The sequence below is a fragment of the Hordeum vulgare genome, chromosome 3H, assembly GCF_904849725.1.
Source record: "Hordeum vulgare subsp. vulgare chromosome 3H, MorexV3_pseudomolecules_assembly, whole genome shotgun sequence".
In the NCBI taxonomy this organism is placed as follows: Eukaryota; Viridiplantae; Streptophyta; class Magnoliopsida; order Poales; family Poaceae; genus Hordeum; species Hordeum vulgare.
In genome coordinates this window covers 446,014,543-446,023,979 of record NC_058520.1, presented here as the reverse complement: position 1 = coordinate 446,023,979, position 9,437 = coordinate 446,014,543, and positions in this window count along the sequence as shown.

Genomic DNA, 9,437 nt, shown 5'->3' with positions numbered 1-9,437 from the left:
TCCTCGGTCAATATACAATAGCGGGACCTGGATGCCCATATTGGATCCTACATATTCTCCGAAGATCTTATCGGTTGAACCTCAGTGTCAAGGATTCATATAATCCCGTATGTCATTCCCTTTGTCCTTTGGTATGTTACTTGCCCGAGATTCGATCATCGGTATCCGCATACCTATTTCAATCTCGTTACCGGCAAGTCTCTTTACTCGTTCCGTAATACAAGATCCCGTGACTTACACTTAGTCACATTGCTTGCAAGGCTTGTGTGTGATGTTGTTTTACCGAGTGGGCCCCGAGATACCTCTCCGTCACACGGAGTGACAAATCCCAGTCTTGATCCATACTAACTCAACGGACACCTTTGGAGATACCTGTAGAGCACCTTTATAGTCACCCAGTTACGTTGTGACGTTTGATGCACACAAGGTATTCCTCCGGTGCTAGTGAGTTATATGATCTCATGGTCATAGGAACAAATACTTGACACGCAGAAAACAATAGCAATAAAACGACACGATCAATATGCTATGTTCATAGTTTGGGTCTTGTCCATCACATGATTCTCCTAATGATGTGATCCCATTATCAAGTGACAACACTTGTCTATGGTTAGGAAACCTTGACCATCTTTGATCAATGAGCTAGTCAACTAGAGGCTTACCAGGGACAGTGTTTTGTCTATGTATCCACACATGTATTTGAGTTTCCAATCAATACAATTATAGCACGGATAATAAATGATTATCACAAACAAAGAAATATAATAATAACTAATTTATTATCGCCTCTAGGGCATATTTCCAATAGTCTCCCACTTGCACTACAGTCAATAATCTAGTTCACATCACCATGTGATTTTAACGAATCCAACACCCATATAGTTCTGGGGTTTGAGCACGTCTTGCTCGTGAGAGAGGTTTTAGTCAACGGTTCTGAATCTTTCAGATCTGTGTGTGCTTTACAAATCTTTATGTCATCTTATAGATGCTGCTACTATGTGCTATTCGGAAATACTCCAAATATCTACTCTACTATACGAATCCGTTTTACTACTCAGAGTTATTCGGATTAGTGTCAAAGCTTGCATCGACGTAACCCTTTACAACGATCTCTTTAACCACCTCCATAATCGAGAAAAATTCCTTAGTCCATTTAGTTACTAAGGATAACTTTGACCGTTGTTCAGTGATTTAATCCTGTATCACTCTCTATACCTCTTAACAGACTTGTGGCAAGGCACACACTAGGTGCGGTACACAGCATGGCATACTTTAGAGTCTATGGCTAAGGCATAGGAGAAGACCTTTGTCCTTTCTCTTTCTTCTGCCATGGTCGGGCTTTTGAGTCTTACTCAAATTTACACCTTACAACACAGCCAAGAACTCCTTCTTTGCTGATCTATTTTGAACTCCTTCAAAAACTTGTCAAGGCATGCATTTCATTTGAAATTTCTATTCAGCGTTTTGATCTATATCTATAGATCTTGATGCTCAATATTCAAATATCTCTATCCAGGTCTTCCTTTGAAAAACTCCTTTCAAACAACCTTTTATGATCTCATGGTCATAGGAACAAATACTTGACACGCAGAAAACAATAGCAATAAAACGACACGATCGATATGCTATGTTCATAGTTTGGGTCTTGTCCATCACATGATTCTCCTAATGATGTGATCCCATTATCAAGTGACAACACTTGTCTATGGTTAGGAAACCTTGGCCATCTTTGATCAATGAGCTAGTCAACTAGAGGCTTACCAGGGACAATGTTTTGTCTATCTATCCACACATGTATTTGAGTTTCCAATCAATACAATTATAGCATGGATAATAAACGATTATCACGAACAAAGAAATATAATAATAACTAATTTATTATTGCCTCTAGGGCATATTTCCAATACTTGAGTCTTAAAGTTTTCATGTCAAATTATAGACTATTGCTTTGAATCATTCAAGTCCAAATTTCCATGCTACAAAAGAAAACAGTATATGATGAATATGATAAGTAGTATTCCACATCAAAAACACCATTTTCAATTGCTACTTTATCATGATAAGTTTTATAAGAAAGAGTTGTTGTTATGATGCTAGGAAAAGTGATTGAAATTATCATTAATCAAACTTATGCACTATTCTAGCATTCACACTTCATAAATTATTTCTTTTATCATTTACCTACTCGAGGACGAGTAGGAATTAAGCTTGGGGATGCTGATACGTCTCCAACGTATCGATAATTTATGAAGTATTCATGCCATGTTTGCCTATGTTTACAATACTTTTATATGGTTTTGATGTACTTTATATGATTTATTTAGAACCAACCCGACTGACGTTGTTTTCAGCAGAACTACCGTGGTGTTGTTTTTTGTGTAGAAATAAAAGTTCTCGAAATGCAACGAAACTTTTTGACGATTTTTTTGCAACAAAAGAGGCGATAGAAGCTTCGTGGGAGGACCAGAAGGTGAAGGAGGTGGCCACTACCCACCAGGGCACGCTAGAGGCCTTGCCCGTGGGTTGGTGGGTAGTGGGCACCTCGTGCCCCATCTTGATGTGAGACCGACGCCAAAAAATTCTATAAATACAGAAACCCCCAGAAATAACCCTAGACGAGAAGTTCCGCCACTGCAAGCTTCTATACCCATGAAAAACCAATCGGGAGCCCATTTTGGCACCCTGCCGGAGGGGGAGATCATCACCAGAGGCCATCTTCATCATCCTTATGGCCAACATGATGAGGAGGGAGAAGTCCACCCTCGGGGCGGAGGGTTTGAACCAGTAGCTATGTGTTTAATCTCTCTCTCTCTCTCTATCTATCTATCTATCTATCTATCTCTCTCTCTTGTGTTCTTGAGATGGCACGATCTTGATGTATCGCATGCTTTGTTAACATAGTTGGATCATATGGTGTTTCTCCCTCTCTATGTTGTTGTGATAAATTTAGTTTTCCCTTTGAGATTTCATATTATCGGATACAAAACTTTTATGGATTTGAGAGCACTTGATTTATGTCTTGCTATGAATACCCGTGGTGACAATGGGGTATCATATTGATTCACTTGATATAGGCTTTGGCACTCAACTCGCGCATCCCCGAGGTGACATTGGGGTAATCTATGCATAGGGGTTGATGCACATTCTCGCCTTTGTTTCTCTAGTAGAAATCTTGGGGCACTCTTGGAGGTTCTTTGAGTTGGACTGAGGATTATGAATCTGAATTTGTTATGGTGTTATTTTAGTAAAAACTTTTGGATAGATCGATCGGAAATGATAACTTGTTATTTTAGTACGCACTCTTGGAAAGATTGATCGAAAAGTATAACTTTGAGGTGGTTTCGTATCCTACAAACAATTTCTCCTTATGTTCTCCACTAGATAGGAACTTTGGAGTGATTCCTTATCACACATTGAGGTATTGTTATGTGATCCAATTATAATAGCATTGTTGAGAGATTGCACAACGAAAGTACAGACCCTAGGCCTCATTTTCAAGCATTGCAATACCGTTTGTGCTCACTTTTGTTGCTTGCTACCTTGCTGTTTTTTATTGTTCCTATTACAAAAATCAATATCTACTATCATTACTACACTTGTATCACCATATCTTCGCCGAACTAGTGCACCTATACAATTTTCCGTTATATTGGGTGTGTTGGGGACACAAGAGATTTTTTGTATTTGATTGCAGGGTTGTTTGATAGAGACCATCTTCATCCTACACCTCCCACGGATTGATAAATCTTAGGTCATTCATTTGAAGGAAATTTGCTACTGTCCTACAAAACTCTGTGTTTGGAGGCCCGACACGAGTCTACAAAAACAAGTTGTATAGTATACATCATGCGTCCGTGTGAGCAAGAGACGTAGGTCTAGATGCCCATGTTTAGAGACGAGCATGGGCGATGAAGATGCAAACACTCATAAAAAAATTCACCTAAATTTTTGGTTGTATTAGATGCTTCTCTTCTTAGTGTCTTCAAATAGTTCACTTGAATTTCATTTTAAGTTTCATATAATTTGTTTAACTTGCAGGTTGGAGTTGGTATCTCCGCCAATTGGCGCAAAAGGTCATCTAGTGATAATGAAGAGTTGAGAGGTTATGTTCCATGTGCTTCTATGTTGCTAGAGGCCTTGCCCGTGGGTTGGTGGGTAGTGGGCACCTCGTGCCCCATCTTGATGTGAGACCGATGCCAAAAATCCTATAAATACAGAAACCCCCAGAAATAACCCTAGACTAGAAATTCCGCCACCGCAAGCTTCTATAGCCATGAAAACCAATCCGGAGCCCATTCTGGCACCCTGCTGGAGGGGGAGATCATCACCGAAGGCCACCTTCATCATCCTTATGGCCACCATGATTAGGAGGGAGAATTCCACCCTCGGGGCTGAGGGTTTGAACCAGTATCTATGTGTTTAATCTCTCTCTCTCTCTCTCTCGTGTTCTTGAGATGGCACGATCTTGATGTATCGCGGGCTTTGTTAACATAGTTGGATCATATGGTGTTTCTCCCTCTCTATCTTGTTATGATGAATTGAGTTTTTCCCTTTGAGATTTCATATTATCGGATACAATACTTTTATGGATTTGAGAGCACTTGATTTATGTCTTGCTATGAATACCCGTGGTGACAATGGGGTATCATATTGATTCACTTGATATAGGCTTTGGCACTCAACTCGCGCATCCCCGAGGTGACATTGGGGTAATGTATGCATAAGGGTTGATGCACGTTCTCGCCTTTGTTTCTCTAGTAGAAATCTTGGGGCACTCTTTGAGGATCTTTGAGTTGGATTGAGTATTATCAATCTGAATTTGTTATGGTGTTATTTTAGTAAAAACTTAGTGAAAGTACGGACCCTAGGCCTCATTTTCAAGCATTGCAATACCGTTTGTGCTCACTTTTGTTGCTTGCTACCTTGCTGTTTTTTATTGTTCCTATTACAAAAATCAATATCTACTATCATTACTACACTTGTATCACCATATCTTTGCTGAACTAGTGCACCTATACAATTTTCCATTATATTGGGTGTGTTGGGGACACAGGAGATTTTTTGATTTGATTGTAGGGATGTTTGATAGAGACCATCTTCATCCTACGCCTCCCACGGATTGATAAATCTTAGGTCATTCATTTGAAGGAAATTTGCTACTGTCCTACAAAACTCTGTGTTTGGAGGCCCGACACGAGTCTACAAAAACAAGTTGTGTAGTATACATCATGGGTCCGTGTGAGCAAGAGACGTAGGTCTAGATGCCCATGTTTAGAGACGAGCATGGGCGATGAAGATGCAAACACTCATCAAAAAATTCACCTAAATTTTTGGTTGTATTAGATGCTACTCTTCTTGGTGTCTTCAAATAGTTCACTTGAATTTCATTTTAAGTTTCATATAATTTGTTTAACTTGCAGGTTGGAGTTGGTATCCGCGCCAACTGGCGCAAAAGGTCATCTAGTGATAATGAAGAGTTGATAGGCTATGTTCCATGTGCTTCTATGTTGTATGCACTTTTGTGTGCGTGTTTTTGAGAGAACACTATTGTTTGTGTTGGTGTGCATGATATGCATTTGAATTTGATATGTGGAATTAAAGTTAACTTTGATATGTGGATTTCAAATTCAATTTGATATGTGGTTGTAGAGTTTTAAATTCTATCCATGGTTCATGTTTTGTTTCAATATGTATGAAGTGTGGAGAAGAGAGATGTGGTTGACAATCCTATTTTATAACACTTGTTGGAGTATTGTGTCTTATTTTATATCATGAGCTCAAGATTTTTTTTTCCCTAAAAGTACTTCTTATGTATTATTTTAGTGCACCTGTTGAAGATGCTAACTCTCGTCCTCAACTTAACCAACAACGTGTATAAGTGGTTTATTTAAAAAAAAGTGTATAAGTGAACACATAGATAATTAAAAATCCCTCCAAAAAAATAACACAAATTCCTAAAAATTAGAATCTAAAAATAATAAGCTTTAAAATCGACTGCACTTCCCTTCAACTATATAATCGAAGAGGAAAACGTTTGTCCCAACCTCCTTACACCCAATGCCCATAAGAGGACACCACATCTTCCCCATGGTTTCTGTCATTGCTTGGATTCTCCGAGAGTAGTCTAGCTAGTGCCTGGTCCTCTACGGTCCTAACTTTCGCCATACCCGCCCAACAGACCTTGATCATGATCCCCTTCCTTTCCTTCTCTAACACATTAAAGCTCTTAATCAACCCTTCTACCTTCTCCATCACTACTGCCACCGGATGCAAATCTAACATTCACAAACCTCATGAAGAAAACGAACAAAACTAGGGTTCGGTTTATTACGAGAAAGCCATCAGAAACTAATGTTCTATTTTATATCATTTGTCGGGGTAGTAGTTACTTATTTTACATTTGGAGAAGAAAATTTCCAATGCACTAAAATTTACCTTTTGGTCGCCTAAAAATGTTTTTTATGCGTAATATTTTAGTGCAACCGTTGGAGATGCTAATCCTCGACTTATAACCAGCAAAAGTATCTCATAAAAGTTTACATTGGTAGTAGAATCTAAAAAAAAAGAGTGCTATGGATCAGTCGAATGATTTCGTAGAGAAATCATCCAGCTAGGAAGCCGTCTGATGAGCGCACTGTGGCCCGTTGGATCACAACAACCTCACGGCAGCAATAAGCACACAACTGTTTCAACACAGCGCTGTTGCACCCCCGCAAAAGCTGCACTGCAGCTCTCATGGTGCACCAATGGCGTCGGGCGAAGCTCCAACGCAACACCAACGACGTCCGACGATGCTCCAATGCAACATTGATGGAGTTTCAGTGCAACGTCGATGGCTACGACGAAGGTCCAATGCAAGTTTGGTAGAGTTTCAGTACAACACCGACGACTCCGGTAAAGCTCCAATGCAACTTCAGCAGATCTCCAACGCAGCACCGACGGCTCTGATGAAGCTCCCATGCAACGTATGACCACAGAGAGGAAGCAAAACCAACTATTGCGACCATGGAGATGATGGGACATCAGTGACTGCTTCACCGTAGGAGTGGATGAGATAGTCGACCATGGATTTCAGCAATTGGGCGGGTCAAAGGAAAAGGCCCATGCAGGGTGTTGCGTGTTTCTGGCTGGTGGAAGCCACCCGTGCCGCAGGTTGCCGCCGCGCCCTGCAAAGCCGCCGTCGGCTGCTCCGATGAGGTCCATGGCCGTCAAAAAATGCAGTTGCGCAATGCATGGTGGCCTCTGGAGCAGCAACAACAACAACTACGTTGGCCAGGGGTGAAAGAAGGCAGAAATAGAGAGGAGTGCAAGGTTTGAGAAGGATTGAAGAGATTGGAGCGGCGGGATTTATCCTAATTCAAAGGATAAAGAAGACAGGAGGGGAAGACGGGCATAGGAAAATGATAAGACCGTGCAGAGGTGGGATGAACGGTGGTTGGGCCAAGGACGTGTATCAACACCTCTAAAAGCTTAAGCCGTGCTATACAGCGGGTTGATTTTAATACTTAAAAAACTTTAAAATCGTGTATTAACACCTCAAGAGGCTTAAGCCATGTTGTAATCAGTGGGTTGATTTTAATATTTTTTAAAAATATCTTTAAAATCGAATGCACGGAAAGAGATTAGGGAAACACTTGCTATCTATAATCTCATGGGATGAAAACATCAGACCACTTGTTTGTCCTTGATCTCTACGCCATCCCACGACTGATAGCTCACTAAGAAAGCGGTCCAAACCATCCGGTTCACACGCACCTTCCAACCATCGCACATCTTCATCTCTATCCCCAAATCTAGCACTTCCTTGTTCCTCGCTCCTCCGGACGTCATCGATGAGGCGATGGCCGATCCGTCTGCGCACGCCTCCTTGGTTTTCCTCCGCCAGTATCCGACCCCCGCCACTGCCGAGATCAGCCTCCATGCGTTGCTTCCGACACACCGCATCGTCGAGGCGTCGACCTGGAAATCATCTCCTCGCGTCCATTTGATCTCCCTGCCGAAGCTACCCAGGTTTGGATCCTCGTGTCCGGCACCACAATCCGATGTGTCCTGTTGTCTACCTCCTTCCCCAGTGCTCCAACCCGACCTTAGGTTGTCGCGCCCGCGCCCGCCATCACTAGGGATTTGCTTGCCTCACCTGGCTTCGTGATGATAACTCGGTGCGGTAGTAGGAACGAAGGGCATGTTTTTGTACGGTCATCTTCGCGCCTTCGGGAGTCATGGTTCAGAAACAAAACCACCAATGGAGGATTTGCACGAATCGCCTGCAACACCATTCTTATCTGACCTAGGTTTTGGTTCATCTCATCTTGATAATTTTTAATTTCTGCATAGCTAGTTTATCTGTAACATAATTTTTTTGCTGAGTATTGATTGATATTTTTATTCAGTGTGATTTTTAGCTTCCAAGTAATATTACTATACTTCTTGGGTCTAGAAAATATGCTTCTCTCTTTGTAAACAAACCAAGAGTTCATATGAACTAGTGTAACTATGACGATTTTTTTTCTTTTTAATGGAAGTGAAATAATATTCTTTTTGGAAGCAATTCTCTAGTTGGTGGAAACAAGATTATGATGCTTCTTAAACATGTGAAATATTTTCCGTTTTTGACAAAATAAGGTTCCAAGCTGTCGTCTAGTCGATGGAAGCAAGATCATGATGCTTCTAAGACATGAGGAATATTTCCCTTTTTGATGGCACGAGGTTCGAAACAATTGTCTAGTCGATGGAAGCAAGATCATGATGCTTCCCAAGCATGTGGAATATTTTCCTTTTTTTGAGAGAAAAAGGCTCGAAGCAGTCGTCTAGTCGGTGGAAGCAAGATTGTGATGCTTCCGAAGCATGTGGAATATTTTTCCTTTTCAACATAAGAAGGTTCGAACCATTCGTCTAGTTGATGGAAGCAAGATCATGATGCTTACAAAATATGTGGAATATTTTTTATTTTTGTCCGAAGAAGTTTCAAACCAATTCTCTAGTCGATGCAAGCAAGATCGTGATGCTACCAAAACATGTGGAATATATCTGTTTTTTTACACAAGAAGGTTTGAAGTAGTTGTCTTGTAGATGGAAGCAAGACCATGATGGTTTTTAAATCATGTGGAGTATTTTTCCTTTTTGACAGAAGATGGTTTGTTGCAATTCTCAAGGATATAGAAGCAAGATCATGATTCTTCTGAAACATTTGAAATATTTTTATTTTGGATGGAATGATATTTGAAGCAATTCTCTATTTGTTTAGTCGATGGGAAAGATCTTGATGCTTCTGAGACATAATATACCGACATGACAAAAATAATCAAAAATATTGAGCAGACATTCACCAGATAAGAAAATTCTCTAATTAATGAAAACATAAACTAATTACAAATAAAAGTAGAAGCACATGTTGGTTAAAAGTTTTGTTTCCTGAAAAGCAAGCTTCCTAAAATGTG